We start from the raw sequence: 17,701 nt of genomic DNA, 5'->3' as shown, positions 1-17,701 counted from the left end.
AAAATAGTTTGTTTGGTTTTCTTTTAGTTTGCGTTTTTCCTTTTTTGTTTTTCACTTTTACTGAAATTTTACAATTCCTCCTTTAGTGCGAGAGAAGTGTTGTTTGTGACTCTCAAGCCAACTGGCAGATAACTGTCATTGAATTTCCTGCCACAAAGGCGAAAGAATCCATTTTTTGTCGTCAAAGCAGCTTGCATTTTCGGTTCGCTAAACAAAGAACGAGTTGTCGTACTCTTCCGTTGTATTCCAACGGAAATCGGCGAAATTGCGCCATCGGTTCTTGTTGCTCCACGACCTCGAAATAATCTCACGCTGGAGAATAGCCTGTTGAAACCGGCACGCCAAACATCCAGTTGTCTCTTCTTGCTCTTTGTCCACGGTTTCCTTGTATATAGATAAAACCGTTGATAATTTATCCTACAAGGAATATCCCTTGGAGGATTCTCTTTTGCCGTGTGTTTGAGTTCTATGTTATCGATTTTCTTTCAGAGGATTTGATCAATTTCTCTACAAATGTGGAGGAGACGACGTTGTGATCAAGTCTTCTGCTTGAGAATAAAGGTGAAGGCAGACCGGCACGGACTACCCATGTCGCTTTTGTGGTCGCGTCGCATTATCGCCTTCAAATTGTATTTTTCCTCTCACAAACGTGTCTTATAGGATTTTCCTTTTTTGGTCAGTGATCTCATTAACCCTTTCCTGTGTGTTATATTTTACTATCGGTGTTTCAAAAACAAAATGTTACAAAAATTTTGGAATATAACAGCCTTTTGCAAATCAAACAACGCGACAAAGCGAGAGGGCAGCCAGAAAGAATCATAGACAGGTCTCTTTCGGGGGTCAACTTTGCCCCAGACAATCGGCTCTTACACATACAGAAAAGCCAAAAGGTCACGAACGTTTATTGTCATTTGTCACACCGTACCCCAGGCAGTTAAAACAGTTTACACATCCCATCAATGTGTTTGCCCTCATAACTGCCGTTTTGTCAATGATTCCATTAACCCTTTCCCGGTGTGTGTGTGCGTGTGTGGGTTTTTTTACTATCGGTGTTTTGAAAACAAAATACTACAAAAATATCGGAATATGACAGCCTTTCGCAATTCAGACAACCCAATAACGCGAGAGGGCACCCAGAAAGCATCATAGAATGGTCTCTGTCAGGCGTCAACTTTGCCTTTAAACAATCGGCTCTTACACATACAGAAAAGCCAAAAGGTCACGAACGTTTACTGTATTTTGTCACACCACACGATAGTTAAAAAATTAAAAACACAAGAGTCAGATGTACAATCAGACCTTGCAGAAAACAGTTTTCATAAACCTCTGATCATCTTTTACAAAAAGGAAAAATCCTTTCAAGACAGGCAAGTGAGAGCAAAATTGTCATTTAAAGGTGATAATGATAATACCACGCGACCACAACAGCCACAAAGGGAACTGTGCCGTTCTGTCTTCACCTTTTTTCTCATAGACTTTGAATAAGGGGCCAACCATTTAACAGTTAACTCTTAAGGGGGGATGGGGGATTTTGAAAAAAATTTCCTGCAACAGCTTGTTTGAAGGGAAAAATTGCATGCAGGCCAAATGTAACAGAAAAAAAAAGAGCACTTAGAACGGAAAAAATATCCTGCCCAGCAGATTGCTAGAAAAAAAATTTCTTGATGACCAGAAATCACCCACCCACCCCGCCCCCGTCAAATGTTAAATGGTCGGCCCCTAAAGCTATACTGCAAATTAAACTTAAACAATCATGCATCTTTTCATCAGGAGAACCTATTCTTATTTATTCAGCATGTTGTTCTTCCACGTTTACGTTAGCAATCAGCAAGAACTTGTTCATCTGTTGTTGCGAGAAAATACAGGTCAAACAATTTTCCAATTATCCCGATCTCCTTTAATGGGTTGCTCACCACTTTTGTGAAATAAAAAAAAAAATAGAAACTGCTAGTTTCATCTGAGTAACACGAGCACTATTTCGTTAAAAAAATTGTTAGGAAAAAACGTTGGTGTGCAATCAATGTTTCAATGCTCGAAGATTCTTTTACAACTAATCGGCGCACTCTTTTAAACAGGCCACAGTCTACGTGAAAATAGAGAGTAAAGATGCTGTCGTTCTGACTTGGGTGGTGCCGAATGACTGGAAGTGGCCCATCGCTTCTCCTCCGATAGAGGCGTTTGCTAGGAAGTGGAGACTTGTTCTGGCTAGAGGAAAGCTTTGGCTCCAATATTACAGAGGTGTCGAATCTATACGAATTGCTTTCGCGTGAGTATATCAACGGCCATTCAATAGTACCCGTATGGTTAGGCAATCCCTTTAGTTTCTCAGTGATAAAAAGGACATTGCATATCACTGAAAACAGAATTCATGAATCATGGCAGGCTGTGTTCTTCTCATACTGTTGAACAACGATTCGGTGTCCATTATTGTACACTAACGTATAGTTCAAGTTGTTCGTCAAAGATTTGAATTAGCTTCAATAACTCGAAACAATTTACCTAGTAGGGGATAACCTTGTCCTATTGTAAATTTACCTGACTTTGGCAAATTGTTGAATAAATAGACAAACAGGCTAAACTTTTATTTTATTTTTTCAAGGTTCTTCATTGAAAAGATAAGAAACAATGGCAAGAAAGTTATCATCAGTCGGAGTCACATCAAGTTAAAGGAACGGAGAGGGCACGGCTTCATGTTCCCTCCCGAGTTTGCAGAGGGTACAGAATTGCGAGTGAATTGCCGCGTAATCGAGTTAGCCGCTCTCCTGAAAGAGAAGTCTTGAATGACTGTTGAACTGTATAGACATCCAGTACTAAAACAAGTTATTACTCTTTGAGCCTAAAAATATTAACTTTAATTTAACGCAAACTACTGAAGCTTACTGTGTAATAGTATATTGTCTAAAAACAATGGAATGCTACCGAACGAATTCACCGATGAACAAGCGGATTGGGGAGTGTTGTTATACTTCATTTCGTTAATATTTTATCCAGGAATGTTCTTGATTGAAGTGAGAGAAGATCATATTTTAAAATTAGTCACAATATTCCCTAAACTGGGTTGTTGGTGAGATATCGTGAGAGAACTTCAGTAATGTTATTGCAAACGTGAGCCTCTCCTCTCCAGTCTCGCCACATATGCTCATTGAGAAAAAATCGCAAATCATAGTTCCTGACGCCTTTCCTCATCTTAACTTTGTATTTTAATCTAGACCAAGCCGATTCCACCTCTTGCGTATGCACGCCAGTAACCGGGTCCACAAAATTACCAGCATACACTACAACTCGGTGGGTCTGGACAGTTCGTGCATGGGCTGTTAAGTTGAAATAAGCACCCCAATAAACCTCCGATCATCTTTTACAAAAAGGAAAAATCCTTCCAAGACATGCAAGTGAGAGCAAAAAGATCATTTAAGGTGATAACGCCACGCGACCATAATAGCCACACATGGACCGCGTAGGTAAAGGTTTATTTCACAAATAAATACATGGCAGCCCTCTAAGGGGCTGAATTGCGTATTTACAAAAATTGTAACAGATATCTAATAGTATGACTAATGTAAGAATAATAATAAGCATGCTCAATACAAGATCTCATTAAAAATGTGTTCCTGAACCTATTTGTTTTCCACCGTGGTGTTTCAAAACGCCTGCATCGTCTTAGATGGTAAGACGACTTATGGGCTGAGGGTAAAAGATTATTTAACCGGTTACTCTTACCATGTAAAATAGAATTAAAGGTCTTCTTACAAATATTTTCATTGTAACGTTCAATGCTTGGTTGTTTATTGCTGACTAAAGTATCGCTGTAGTCTATCCCCGTGAAAATAATAGCCAGCGCCCTAGTTCTATACCTCTTGTAGTACTCTCATAAATCGCAAGTGAAGAGCATCACAGATTGAGGAGTTAGAGCAGTACCCATGAGGGAATCCTATTTCATGTCCGCCATCTTGGATTTTTTGGCCAAGGGGTAGCATTCATTCATTCTACTGTAACTCAATAACCTTATTGTTGAACAACTTCAAACCTACAGGCATAAGAGATGAGACATTTGTCTTTCTTGTGGTATTCTTAATTTATGCAAATTATGTTGATTGCTACCTGTAAATTTAGGCTGACTTCTGTCAATCACAGCAAATATTTAGTTTTAAAATTGGAAACAAAATTTAACATAGTAGATAACGTCGTTTTATTTCCTATTTTATGCTGGTCAAATAAGGTACAGTTAATGTTTTGTTAATTTTTTAGAATTTTTCAAACGTCAGGAGTTAGGCGAAAATAGCGTAATCGTGAAACGGACAGGCACTCGTTAAATCTACTGTTACTCAAAAGCCCTCATTGTGCCGGCCTTCAAACTTAGCAGGCATTAAGTACGGAAACTGTTCCATTGTATGTGTAAGTATTAGCTGAATGGATAGAAACGCTTAAGATTTATGGCGTGTAAAAGAAGACGAAAAAGGTTGGAAAAATCAATCCCTTTTTTTTAATTTTAATCAAAAGTACTTTCAATTATAATGACATTGGTGTAAGTGTAACGAAAAACCGATAAAAAGTGAATTTTTTACGAATTTTTTAAGACAAAAAACATAGATCCGCATAGCGTACATATGAGACTCGTGTTGCAAGAAAATTCATAAAAAAATCTCACATCAACCCTTTTCTACGCCAATTACAGCAAACCATTGTTAAGGAAATGGACAATTATGTGTATATCATTTCGTGTCAGTTTGGTTTGATTTTTAAGGTTTCTTAGCCCTACAAAAACAGACTCAAAAAACCCCTTTTTTCGAGCTTTTTTGGTCTCCAGCGCATGCCCAGTAATTATTTCAATACTTTTGAATACATCAAGTTGTAGTCCTTAATACGACCTTTCCAACGATGTATAGCTTGTCTACATTCAATGAGATGGTGCTTAAAAAACGCGAAAAGCCCTTAAGCCCCAACCCTCACTTCTCTCAAAATATGCAAATTTGACGAAAAAGGGCTAAAAAATCCAAAATATTAATTGAAATAACTTGAAACTTGGTGCACGTAATAGAAAGTATGCCATAAACATCCTCTGAAAATTTCAGCTCTCAACTCCCAAGAATAAAGGTTTTAGCAGTTTTGCGATCTAGCCCTAGTTTCAAGGTTGAGTTTTGTGTCAAGCCTTGTGTAGGATATATACCTATACCAAGGGTTTTTTGCTTTACGTCAGATTTCTAAAATTAGAGGGAATGGACGTTACTTAAAATCACTGAATAGGGAATGGTGCAAACTATGTACACACCAAATTTGGGCTTCTTTGAGATATTTTTTTTTGCCTGATTCTCCAGAGATGTTAATGTCGTTACCCAAAATTTAGCCCTAACTGCGATAATTTCTACACTTTTTAATCAAATGATATGAAACCTTGTACAAATATAGTAAGTAACCATGTCTACACATACGTGAAAGTGCGGCTTCTTTACTTAAAACCTAATTTTTTTAATGAATTTTTTTGGCATCAGGGCTAGTGGCTAACTACCTCAACCTTTCAATCTCTTAGCGTCTCCAGCACATGTGGATTCAAACCTTTAGAGAATATAAATACACCGATGTGTTTCCCTTACTTAGATCTTTATTATGGTATATAAGTTGTCGTAGTTTGATAAAATGTTGGCAAAATAATTGGACATTTGTCATGATCTTCACGTCTCATTTTCTGAAAGTTGAAAGATAAATATTAATAAACTGAAAAATATTTAATGAAATAGTATAATATAACTTATTTTATTATGAAGCATAATCTCCTCAGACTTGAATATCAGAATTTCATGGAAAACGTTCCTTAGTGCCTTATCACTTAACTTTTCAAGCTTGTCGGAGTCACTTTTCAAACGAAAGTATCAGACAGAAGAACAGTAGCTTGGATGGGACAGAATAAACCAATTATTGTTCAGTTTAGCATCTAAAGGAATAAACTAGTGAACGCATACATAGACAGGCCATTGGTTCATGAAAATTAAATTTGTGTGAATAGTAACATCCATAAGTTTCATAACATTTTCTTTCTCAAGTTTTTGGTTTGATGCATGGAAATCGAAATCTGCAAAACATCTGGCGGGAGTCACCCAAGGGTTTGAATTCTGGGAAAAATTACTTTGACGGAGATCACTGTAAATCATCGTTCACATAGTGGCTTCAGTGGCATGCGACATTCATGACTCATCGTTACTTTTAAAACTTTTGAAAAGGGAGGGGCCCAAAAAGAGATCAAAGACCAATCAAAAAATCTATCACAATTTTATCACGCTGTCTGCATCGAACCAAAAGGCTCTTAGTCAGGCAAATACTTTGTAATGACAGACAATAAAGAATATGGTTGTCTAGTAGGTTAGGGTGTCGAATTCGAAATCCCAAACGAGATCTCATGATACAACACCCAATGAACGTTTCCCATCAAGACTTTATTTCCAATACTTCAAATAGCCGACCAGAGTTGGCTCACAAGTGGTACATATAACTATTTGTTCAACTGGTGCATGTGGTAGAGACAATTACCAAAAACTGCGTCAAAGATCAAAAGACGGATAACACCAAAATGGATGGATAATTTCCTTTATCTAGGTGTTCATTACCTTTGAAGACATGTGTTACCTAGCCATTTGTATCTGACCCATGCAAATGCAAAAATTGATGAGCTCGGATAACGGTTTCATTTTGCGGCACAAGCCATTAACAGCGAGGTGATACTGGAGCGAGGAGAGATAATCGAAAGCAGACTGGGGAGGGACACTTTTTACACCCTAATAATCTGTACCGTTGTACCCATGTCCCCTTATTAATTATTGTAGCTATGTCCTCTGACGTAATGTGATACAGTGACCAATCATCTGTTGCAATCTATCGAGCTAAACGCGGCCTGGAGACTCTGTTGTAGTTGTGTCTTCGGGCAATAGAACTCATTTTTTAAGGAGATCTGGATAATTGGAAAATTGTTTGACCTGTATTTTCTCGTAACAACAGTTGAACAAGCTCTTGCTGATTTCAGGGAAAGTTGCTACCCACAGGGTCATTGCGAACGAGTTCACTAGGCTCACTCGCACACACATTACTTTCCCTGAAGTTCTTCGTTACAGCCGTGAGATCGCAACCTTGTTCTAACGTAAACGTGGAAGAACAACATGCTGAGTAAATAAGAATAGGTTCTCCTGACGACAAGATGCATGATTGTTTACGTTTAATTTGCAGTGTAGCGTTAGGGGCCCGACCATTTAACATTTGAGGGGTGGCGGGTGGGTGATTTCTGGTCATCAAGAAATTTTTTTTCTAGCAATCTGCTGGGCAGGATATTTTTTTTCCGTTCTAAGTGCTCTTTTTTTTTTCTGTTACATTTGGGCTGCATGCAATTGTTTTCTTCCAACAAGCGCTTGCAGGAAATTTTTTTCAAAATCCCCCCCCCCCTCAAGAGTTAACTGGTTGGTCCCTTATTCAAGGTATATGAGAAAAAAGATGAAGACAGAACGGCACGGTTCCCTTTCTGGCTGTTGTGGTCGCGTGGTATTATCATTATCACCTTTAAATGACAATTTTCCTCTCACTTGCCTGTCTTGAAGGGATATTTTCTTTTTGTAAAAGATGATGGGAGGTTTATGAAAACTGTTTTCTGCAAGGTCTGATTGTACGTCAGACTCCAGTGCTTTTAAATTTTTAACTATCGTGTGGTGGGACAAAATACAGTAAACGTTCGTGACCTTTTGGCTTTTCTGTATGTGTAAGAGCCGATAGTTTTAAGACAAAGTTAACGCCTGACAGAGACCTTTCTATGATGCTTTCTGGGTGCCCTCTCGCGTTGTTGGGTTGTCTTAACTGCGAAAAGCTGTCATATTCAAATATTTTTGTAGTATTTTGTTTTCGAAACGCCGATAGTAAAATACCGCACACACACACCGGGAAAGGGTCAATGAGATCATTGACAAAAGGGCAGTAATGAGGGCAAACACATTGATGGGATGTGTAAACTGTTTTAACTGCCGGGGGTATGGTGTGACAAATGACAATAAACGTTCGTGACCTTTTCTGTATGTGTAAGAGCCGATTGTCTGGGGCAAAGTTGACCCCTGAAAGAGACCTTTCTACGATGCTTTCTGGCTGCCCTCTCAATTTGCAAAAGGCTGTTATATTCCAAAGTTTTTGTAATATTTTGTTTTCGAAACACCGATAGTAAAATATAACACACAGGAAAGGGTTAATGAGATCATTGACCAAAAAAGAAAATCCTATAAGTCACGTTTGTGAGAGCATTCATACAATTTGAAGGCGATAATGCGACGCCACCACGAAAGCGACATGGGTAGTCCGTGCCGGTCTGTCTTCACCTTTATTCTCAAGCTGAAGACTTGATCACAACGTCGCCTCCTCCGCATTTGTAGAGAAATTGACCGAATCCTCTGAAAGAAAATCGACCAGAAATTTAGCGAAAATCAACATAACAGAAATCAGAAAAAAGCTTTGTTCGCTGCTAGTTGGGTGCTTTGGTAAATATAAGACTTGATTTAGCCGCTCGAATTCCGAGTAATATAAGATGCTAACATTTAACAATTAAACAAGAAAGTATCGGTCTGGAACGAATTGTTAAACTTGCTTGACAAAACATTAACTCTTCTCGCTGTAATTCCGGTTATTTCTTCCTTAATTTAGCTGACAACACAATTAAAGGAACAATACACCAGGGACAATCTGTGGGGAGCGGAAGTATCTGAACAAAAATTAGAAATTGACCAGAGTTCAAATTTGTTACAACTGGAGTTTAGTGTCACGTCTTAAGTACATCATTGGTTCAAGATTGTTTCGGGTTTTTTTTTTTGGAAGAAAAACGTAGCAAGTCAGGTATACGAAGGGACAATATTCTCTAGGGCCTCCAAGATGCCACATTTTTTCCATTATTGAAAGACTTTTCTGTAGGTACAGATAAAAATTCAACCACAAAGCAAGGGTGATAGCGACATGTAAAACACGTCAATGAAATAGAAAACATGGGGAACAGGACTTAATGGTGTAGTGAATGAATCATTACTCGGGTCAAAGATTGAACGTTGTTTAAAACATACTTAATATTTATAATATTTTGTAAATTTGTAAATTTTGGTAACATTTCATATTGAAGGAACTGCCTGCTTTAGTGAAGCTTATCCATGTATGCTAATTCTGAAAACATATCGAGTGACGTGAAATATAACTGCTCTGTATTCTCCAAAGACCGTGTAGGAATTCAAATGAGACATTTTTTGATAACATAGAATTCAAACCCACGGCAAAAGAGAATCCTCCAAGGGATATTCCTAGCAGGATAAATTATCAACGGTTTTATCTAGATACAGGGAAACCGTGGACAAAGAGCAAGAGGAGACAACTGGGTGTTTGGCGAGCCGGTTTTAACAGGCTATTCTCCAGCGTGAGGTTATTTCGAGGTGGTGGAGCAACAAGAACCGATGGCGCAATTTCGCCGATTTCCGTTGGAATGCAACGGAAGAGTACGACAACTCGTTCTGTGATTGGCGAACCGAAAATGCAAGCTGGTTTGACGACAAAAAATGGATTCTTTCGCCTTTGTGGCAGGAAATTTAATGACAGTTTCCTCTGAGTCCTTGAGAGTCACAAACAACACTTCTCTCGCACAAAAGGAAGAATTGTGAAATTTCAGTAAAAGTAAAAAACAAAAAGTGAAAAACGCAACGTAAAACAAAAGCAAACGAACTATTTTCAACCTCTAAAATTGGGTGCCTTCCAATAAGCTTCCGGAAAAATGAAAGTTCTTAAACCAAAACCCTTGCTCTGCAGGCTCTCATATCAGCATACTCCCTCATTCAAATGTCACATTTCATTTTAAAAACAAAGCTTCCTTTCTCTTCCTACCGACCACGTGAATTTCCGACTACTCTATATCCTAGTCGCACTTAAAAAAAAAGGCTGTTCAGTTGACATTAACTCAAGTCTCCTCCCTCTCCTCGTCTGATCAGTGCGAAACGTTCGCAAGGCCGAGACTTACTCAAAAGGAATTCGAATATGTCTGAAGACCAAGTTTCTGCTCCAATCGATTAATCTGAAGTAGACGCACAGGCCTCAACCCTGCTGCAAAGGTAGCGAGATAATGTAAACAGAAACACATCTGTTACAAGAGCGTTTGTCCTCTTGCGACAAGAGGATGTCTCGAAGAAAGCAATTCCTCGAAGATCGCGTATGGAAACGTTGATACAGGAAAGGAGAGGAAAAGGATATGCAATTCTCTACCAGGCACACCTCTAGTCAGATTGCAAACCTACTGGCGACGAACATTTCAACTTTAGCGGGAGTAAACCCCACGAGGTATTTTTTTAAAAGCATTTTCAATGCTCATGATTCATAACCAGTGGCATTGTACTTTAAATATATCAGAAGATTTGTTTCGTCAGTTTGTGCCGTTCAATATGACATGGCTAGCAAAATCGTCAGGTAGCTTTCAAAGGGGCTAGACAAATGCTGGCATGTTAAGCGATTTTAATTACTCGCTATGAACGTGCATAGCAGTAGCCCGACTTGGCTACTGAAGAAAGGTGATTCTTAAGAAAGAAAGGTGATTCCTAAGAAAAAAAAGCTGTCGAACAATTATTTTCTTAACCTTCTTTACATGTTCACGAACAATGTCTGTTTCGAAAAGTACAATAGAAAAAACAGGTGAACATGCTTGTTTGAGAGATGGGGCCAATCTGACCCCATTTATGACCGGCAATAATTAGAGGACACATAGAGAACTGCGACGCCAACAAGATGAAGCGTTACAAGCATCGGTAAAGTATTAACTGAAAAAGGCTACAGGATGTCACTGCTTAACATCAAGATTAATTACATTACCTACAATGCACTTGAATTTTGTTTACAATTAATTTATTCAGATGAAGTAGGGTCCATTTACTCAAAACGAAGCTTACAGCTAACATCGTATTTATTTTGTTACAGGAAACAGCTGATGCACAGAAAGAGGTATAACAGTTATTATTGTTATTATTCAACACTGACATTCTGTGATAACTTAATGCCATGGCTTCACCATCCAACCCTTTTCTCGCAAGCCTAAATCCACCAAATAAGAATACCAGATTCATTTTGTTTTTGAGAAAGATTCGCCGACATTTGTTTTTCTTATGTTTGAGTGTAAAGCTCTACATTGATACAAACTAATTGTACCGATAAGTGCATGCATCGCCAGTAACAGTAATACCACCAGCAGCTGGTCATGCAACGGCAGCACCAGCACCAGAAATAGAAGCAGTTGGATGCGCCGTTTCCGAATATAATTGTTCTTTTCCGCAGGTAATTTATTAAGACTTACTTTCTATCAGAGTATCCCATATTTTTCATAGAAGCGTAAACAACTGTATCTGGGTTAGATTTAAGCTTGAGGTGAGTTATGTATGGCGAGATTTCTAACACAAAACGAAGGTTTGGACAAAATAGGACCACGCGGAGTCGAAATGGGAGTATTCGCAGAAAAGTCAAATATTTTCAGTACCTTCTATTCAGTTATTTAATACAGCCCTGCATATTTCAGAGGCTGTGACGAAGATTTGTTGTAAGCTCTAATCTGTAATTTTCGTTGATCCTACTCTGATGCCTACTGATTGCTTTATTTCACGAATTTCCTCCCTTTTGATATGTTGATACTACTCGATTTTCAGTTCTTAAACTGACACGTTTTATCCACTTAGACCTTCAACATTTGTTTTATTTGAGCTAGGAATCTCTGAATTTATTGCGATCGTGATGAATGCCCGTACCTGTTAGAACTTTTAATCGTCACAAGTTGCGCCTCGTGGATGTTTTTATGATGATTGTTGCATGTTGTTTTCAATAAAACGCAGGAATATAATATGTTTTGTATTTATTTTTCAAACCAGAGCATACTCACTGCCCAAGAAAGAGACGCTGGTGTCGTCGTCCGGATGTATAGTGGAGAAAACGTCTCAGTTAGAGTCCCGCCAAGTGCAATATTTAGGGATATTGCTGGAAATGACAAACAAATTCTCCTGAGGCTGGAAAACAATTAAATAAAGATAACTTTGAAGTATCATGTGTCAATTTTTTAATCACGATGAGTCGCAAAGGAGAGAATTAGACATAGTGATTTTGTTGATAGTTTAATTGATGAAATAATTCTCTGCAAGTTTAAAACAAGCATTGAATTTTTTTCCCAAAAGGGGTTTTGTCGAGCAATTACCCGTCATGCGTTGTTCCGTGAACATGTCCAATATTTGGAAAAAACCTGTTAGGGAAAATCTTATTAAGAAAACGTGCTGATGTAAATTGGCCTAAGGATCAATACCTAAGGATCAATGTTTAATAAAATGCTGGTCTTTGAAGAATTATCTACTGTGGTTTTCTCTTTCTTTCCCAAATGATCGCTTAGAACATCCATCATGATCAAAGCTACATTCTTCCTTTTCCCGCCCTATTTACTCTATTTCCTCCTTTTGTGGGTTATCTAACGATATTACGACCGGAAAATCGAGTGAAATATTGACCTGAAATTTCATAAAACCCACGTTCTGTAATTGCACAAAGATATTTTGATTTGAAAATAAACCGAGATATTAACTGGAATTTCGTAGAACCCACGTTCTGTACTTCTGCTCCGTTGACACGATTTAAGGTCGACGATTAGATCGTCAACGATCTGATTCGTAACGATCAATATCGTTAACGATCTGATTCGTGCTCGTTGTCTAAGAACACGTTCTTCGACAACGAGCACGATGTTACGAAAGATCGTTGAACCATACGATGAAATCGTATAAACGAGGACGTTCTTTTTAACGTCCTCGTTGTATTGGATTTTAAGGTTAACGTAGTCGTTCTTTTCAACGCGCTCGTTATACTCGATCTCGCGTAGAACGCGCTCGTCCTTTTTGACGTGCTCGTTATACTCGATTTCGTGTAGAACGCGCTCGTTCTTTTTAACGTCCTCGTTATACTCGATTTCGTGTGCCGTGCCCAGATGGCAGCATTGATCCCAATATTTTTCCTATTATTTATCGAGGTTTGGACTGTGAATCCTTTTGGATCCTTCTGGCGCGGCGTCACTGTTGGCTCGAGGCCTTTTAACTTGTTATATATATATTTATATATATATATAAACAGAATAAAAAGGTAAACCAAATGATGAGCTCCCAGTAGAAGAATCCGCGGAGGATACAGTGCCTCAATGAAAATGTTAGGTAAGTGTAAAACGATGAAACATGAAGCAAACTTCTAACTGTTCCAGCTTTAATGCTGGAAAAAACGCACTTTGAATTCCACTGAATTCAAAGTGCGTTTTCGTAATCACAAGTCATCTATGCGAACAAACAAAAAAACCTGCGAGCTTGTAGTCCACTTCAATTGTACCACACACGAAATTTCTGAAATTAATTTTATTGTTATTGAGAAAATTATCAGCCAAGGGAACGCAGCTTATATTGATAGATTATTACTTACGAGAGAGGCCTACTGGACCGCACAACTATGTACACTCAGTCCCCACGGACTTAACAAAAGACGCGAATTCAGATCCAAAAATCGCGTCCGCTATAATACCTAATTAGGGCATCATTTACACAATGTAATTGAGTTCTTCGCAACCATTCGTGGTTATTTCGCCTATTGCACATTCTTGCCTTTAACTCATTATTATATCCTATTACTTAGGTCTGGAATGCATTACACAATACTATTTTTATTTCTTACGTTTAGTATAAATTCAGGTCATTCTATAAACCTACCAGGATTTTTAGTTTTTAATTTCTATGTAAATACTTTCCACCTGGAAGAGGCCGAAGGCCGAAACGTCGCCACATTAAAGCTGGAACAGTTAGAAGTTTGCTTCATGTTTCATCGTTTTACACTTACTTATATATATATATATTTTGTAATTTACGATCTTATTGTATTTATATCCTTAATTAACTTAAATTCTAAATTTGTAGTTTTATTGAGCTGAAAAACCCATTTAGGGAGCATCAATATAAGTATGTAAATTATGTATGATAAAGAACCTACTTCCCGAAAAGACGAAGTTACATCGTTTAAAGCGGTAACTATCCCGAAGCTAAACCGATTGCTCACTCGTTTGGCTATTCCTTAAAGCATCTGACCAGCGGAAATTGGAGAGGATACAGGAAAAATGACTGAGAGCGGATTCCAAAGACAGTGCATCAACATACAAACATCTGTTAAAGAAAGCAGGATTACATTACGTACTAGAAGACTGCAAGACCTGATCGCGTTAATGTTGAACGTCAAAAATGGACTCTCCAAAGTACATCTCTGAATTGTCCCAAGCAATGGAAACTAATTATAACTTGCGCACACCAGACTTTGCTATACCGAGATATAATACAGTAACCTATGAAAAGCATTCTATCAGACATCTAGGGCCTTATTTGTAGTCGTAAATTAAATTATCGGAAAATGATAGACACAATGTGACTTGAACAGTTTTAAAAGACAAATTAAGAAAATAAACCTAGGAAGCCTTTTGCTTGAGAAATGTCCAACTGGCTGTGTTCTATGTCATTCTTAAACTATAATCACTCATGTATTACAATCATTCATTCACTGGTCATTCCTAAACTATATTCCTACAGTTTTTATCATTGTGCATATACACATAACTCTTTATTTCTACTACTCATAGAATGTGTATTAGTCTCTTTTTGCTATTTATGTTTCGGTGTCTCTAATTAGCAACACCATGCTAAAGTTACACGACACTTGGATAACGTTTACTTACTTACCTACTTACTTACTTGCATTCTGTAAGCTAGTGGAGGGTGTCTGTTTTTCTTTGCGTACTCGAACACCTATTAGTTTTAAAAAAGTTGTGGGTTAAAATTGAGCTTCATTGTGGACTTCAAAGAGGACAATTTAATTATATCGATAAGTCAAATGTTCTTTGCCGAAGACGTTGAAGAGGGAAACAATCTGATTCTACGCGCAGACGTGACTCACTCAAATTGTTTCAGTCTTGTTCCGATCTTGTAATTTTACGACCACGAATATCCATGAATAACGTTTTTAACTAACTTGTTTAGATGATAATTTTTCTTATCAGTTAATCATTCCTATGAAACTTGTTAACTTCGAAGCAGGGATCTCATGCAGAGTTGAATGTACTAGTGACATCACTTAGAAGAACCAATTAGCAGAACACAAGACAACAAAGAGCTATAGAAAATAGATTAAGGATCAAGGGTCAAATCAAGGATCAAGGATCAAGGATCAAATAGATTAATAGATCAAGGGTTAGAGTAAAGGCGAGACAGAGGCAAAGTACAAAATGATTGAAATATAAGAAGAATACCAAGTATGGAGCTGGCAACAGAATGAAATAGATAGGGTGAACTAGACCTGAGGATAAATGTACGGTAAACGATGTGCCATTTGAAATCACTAATACAAACAAAGAGTCTTAGCTGAGTTAAGAACGTTCTTCCCAACTTGAAATTGAGAGTTTCAGTTACAAAACTCACGGAAATTGGTTGGGCTAGAAACTTCGCAAATTGAAACAAATGAGTCGAGAAAAAGGTAACTCTTCTGATACTTCGGCTAAAATTACTTCAGCTGATGTCGTGCCGTAAAGTCATAACTGAACACCTGAAGACTTTCAACGATTAGTCCATGGGCAGAGAGCTTCTCGGTACCACTCAGGGGGAAAACATGCGAGTGTTATCTGAGTGTTATCTGACGACATGCGAGTGTTATGTATGTGAAAGACTTTACAAATTCACCTGATAGCAATCGTGAAATGGTAGCTTTCCTAATTTTTATGTTGTACTCGTTTATTTTTGAAAAATTAACGCTTAACATGGAAACGAGGCTGACGATAAAACGGTTACTTCCAATTCCTTCTTTATTTATTATAGCAATTAAGTCAGTACATGTGACATTTAACAGCATTTCAAAACAATGTTTTGGCTAAAAGCCAGGATTTTCTCATTTGATTTGAAAGAAAACTTGAGCGAAACTATGAATTCAAACTTGCAAGGCATCATGGGTAAGTTCCAAGGTAGCGTACTGTCACAAAGTTCTTTCGATTCTTAACCTTGCCGTTTTATGACGCTTTAAAAAGACATAGTTAATAAACAAAGAACACAAAAATAGAGACTTAAGGCCGGAATTTTCAATGCACATCAGCAAAGACACTTGAAAACAAACAGGTGGTGATTGAACATTATCAAGATCCCAACGAACCTTGATTGCCATCTACAGTAAACGGCTTCGTTGTGAAATTTGTACTTTTCACTGCTCGAATCATGGAAATTGTTAATATCTATTATAAGAAATCATACGCTATTGTTTGATTTGATGGAGAGTGCTAGTAAAGAAAAAATTTCACCAGTGAAATGAAATAGCCTTTAAAACGATCAAGCGAAAATTGCAAACAATTTCTCAACAACGGAAAACGCAAAGACCTCGTTGGGAAGAGCCTACCGCGAGCACAACTTATATGAAGAAACAAGCACTTTTGTGATAGGAGAACTAGATTTAAGAAAGGATAAAAAACGTGCAGCACTTTTACTGAATGCGTCGACTTGCGCACCCATAACACGATTAGAAATGTTTCTATAGCTACGGATGATAGCAGAATTATGTGGCTTTGCCTGTTGGGATTTTCCAGCAGCTGATGCTTGGTACCGCGGCCAAAGAAGTCTATCAATGAAAGACAACTTGGAGAAGACGTCTATATCACTGGTAGTGTCCGTGGGCAATACGACGCAAATTCTATGTTCTGATTGGCTACCCGAGCGGGCAAGATAAGCCTATGATGGACTCGCTTCGATCCCGCGCAAGAAGGGAATTGCTAAGCTCGTGATTTTTGGGCAATGTAGTTGCAAAAAGTGGCGGAAGACAGTCAAAACAAAGAAAACATAAACGATCCTCTATATTGTGCTGCAATAGTTGGCTTTTTTTCCCTATTCTTATGCGGCGAAATACATTTGCTATTTCAGAAACCCTTTCTTCGCCTACTTGTGCGGTCAAGATGGCTAGATATTTACCTCGTTCAATTTCCGTGTTATGTACTCCAATTTTGTTTAGTCCCACAAAAACGCAAAAAAAAACTCGGCCAATATCCAGCCATCTTAAAAGCGTGTCCACACGAGAAAACCGGGCAGAACCGGGCAGGGGCCATAAACCTCAAGTCACCGATTTGGCTCAAACTTGGCACAAATGCTAAGTATCATGAATTAACGAATGTGTGAAAATAATAGGTCATAATATTTAATTTCCTAGGAGATATAGGGTCCCTACGGGAAAACCCTCATTTCCTGCAGTTTTTGCATAAGTATTTAGCTAATTTTGCATTGCTGCTGTGACAAACTGAAAATTCATTTAAGAAAATAGAATTATTTTAACTTTTTCATTTCATTTTTTCCCGTACCTCTCGCTTAAGTAAACACGATTTTTTCTGTTTTTAACAAAGTACAAATGTAAGGGTATTTTAAGGTTCAATATCTCCGATGACCAACCACTTCTGATCATTATTCCTCTATGGTCAGTGAAAGCCATCACCGGAATTCCAAAATCAGTAATACAATTTTTGGGTAATTTATTTCATAACCCGTGCTGATGCAAAATTTACATCTACCTCCCTCTTTTTAGTCTATATCATCAAAATTCCGTACACCACATCTTTGTTTTATCAACTTAAAATAACTTGAAACTTACTAGG

At 37.9% G+C, this 17,701-nt stretch overlaps 3 long non-coding RNA genes across 3 annotated transcripts; 2 read left to right on the top strand and 1 right to left on the bottom strand.

Moving 5' to 3' along the window:
- Positions 1 to 587: 587 nt before the first annotated feature.
- LOC148717736 (uncharacterized) lies at positions 588 to 3,752 on the top strand. The gene is made up of 2 exons (XR_015994806.1): positions 588 to 2,266; positions 2,600 to 3,752. It is a non-coding gene; the product is annotated as an uncharacterized LOC148717736 (long non-coding RNA).
- A 705-nt stretch (positions 3,753 to 4,457) lies between these two features.
- LOC148717735 (uncharacterized) lies at positions 4,458 to 12,018 on the bottom strand. Its single transcript, XR_015994807.1, has 2 exons — positions 11,903 to 12,018; positions 4,458 to 5,680 (listed from the first exon to the last, which is right to left on the bottom strand). It is a non-coding gene; the product is annotated as an uncharacterized LOC148717735 (long non-coding RNA).
- Positions 9,954 to 12,061, top strand: LOC148717734 (uncharacterized). Its single transcript, XR_015994796.1, has 3 exons — positions 9,954 to 10,323; positions 10,954 to 10,977; positions 11,892 to 12,061. It is a non-coding gene; the product is annotated as an uncharacterized LOC148717734 (long non-coding RNA).
- The last annotated feature ends 5,640 nt before the right edge of the window (positions 12,062 to 17,701 follow it).

The sequence above is a fragment of the Stylophora pistillata genome, chromosome 13, assembly GCF_964205215.1.
Source record: "Stylophora pistillata chromosome 13, jaStyPist1.2, whole genome shotgun sequence".
Lineage (NCBI taxonomy): Eukaryota > Metazoa > Cnidaria > Anthozoa > Scleractinia > Pocilloporidae > Stylophora > Stylophora pistillata.
The sequence above is the reverse complement of the archived record's forward strand: the minus strand, read 5'-3'. Positions and strand labels throughout refer to the sequence as shown.